Source organism: Penaeus monodon, chromosome 23 (assembly GCF_015228065.2).
Source record: "Penaeus monodon isolate SGIC_2016 chromosome 23, NSTDA_Pmon_1, whole genome shotgun sequence".
Classification (NCBI taxonomy): domain Eukaryota; kingdom Metazoa; phylum Arthropoda; class Malacostraca; order Decapoda; family Penaeidae; genus Penaeus; species Penaeus monodon.
The window spans coordinates 7,067,002-7,068,216 of record NC_051408.1 but is presented as its reverse complement, the minus strand read 5'-3'; the positions used below and the strand labels follow the sequence as shown (position 1 = coordinate 7,068,216).

The window sequence follows — 1,215 nt, the reverse complement described above, 5'->3', positions numbered from 1 at the left end:
GGAAATTGATAATTAGATTGATACATCAGCATAAGTTCAAAATTGAATTGGTTGAATATTTTGTGCAGTGACATCTTATTTCTTTCACATTGATGGCAGCCAAAGCTTTGGTGTCTTAGTATCAAAATACAGATTGAGACAGTCACTTGTATGGCTTCCTGGTAATGTTTTGGTGTGCGCATCAATGGCACTTCCCCCCCAGTGTTCCCTTAGGCAGGCAGGAGCTCAGACTGCCTCTGATTCTCCAATTCCTTCTGCAGTGTCTTAAGGAAACACATAAGAGGGAATTTTCTAACTGCATCCTGATTAGTTGTTCATGCAGAGGCACCGGAGTGTGTCTGATCAGTAGGTTTTTTTTTTCCTCCCACTAACTAGGAAGAGGGAAATAAAGTCCAAAATGCAGGACATGGAAATTGTGGTGGTGAATTTTGGGGAGGGGAAGCCTATATATACAGAGGCGGTATTCCCAGATCCCGAAGTTCGAAGTATCTTTGCCAACCGTGAGGAAGAGGCGAGAAGTCGCCGGAGATTGGCAAGAAGAAGGAACCGCAATGCCCGTCACAGAAGAAACAATGCCTCATCAGACAGGGCCAACAGCAATAACACACAAGGAGGTCAGTCCAGTACCACCTCCCATGACAGTGCAAACGGGAATGAAATGAGTCAGGTCAGGGAAGATGAAGATGGCTGGTTTGTGCTCTCCATTCCCCTGAGCAATAACAACAGCCCCAGGCACTATAGTAACAGAAGTCCAAATAGCCGACAGCAGCTAACAGTGCCCCCTGCCAACCAGAATCGACACCATCCTGGGGAAGAGGAAATGGAATTCTTCTTGAGTCCAGAAGCCACACCAGAACCAAGCCCAGCTGCATCTCCGGTTGTGAAACGGATTGGGAAAAAATGGATAAATAGTGCATTAAGACAAGTGACAGGATGTCGCACATGTAGGGGTGATCTTGCTATCTTGGCACGACACAGGCCACAATTGCGAGAGGCATCATTTATGCAGGTTGTGTGACTCTGACTGCTCGAACCTCTTTGTCTTTGTTTTTAAACTCATAGTTTTAATAGTAGCAGCTTATACTGAGTTGGTATTGATTTGAATGCAAAGGAATGGGGTTAAATCTAGCTAGTGTATTATTCATTTATATATGGTACTGGAGAGGTATTATCTCTTATAAGGTCTCTACATTACACTTATCTGTGACACGTGCA

General features: G+C 44.4%; 1 protein-coding gene across 1 annotated transcript in view; it reads left to right on the top strand.

The window, feature by feature from the left end:
* The window catches only part of LOC119587757 (E3 ubiquitin-protein ligase Nedd-4-like), a gene marked incomplete in the record, with an annotated part of 51,583 nt that overhangs the window by 42,260 nt on the left and 8,108 nt on the right, over positions 1-1,215 (top strand).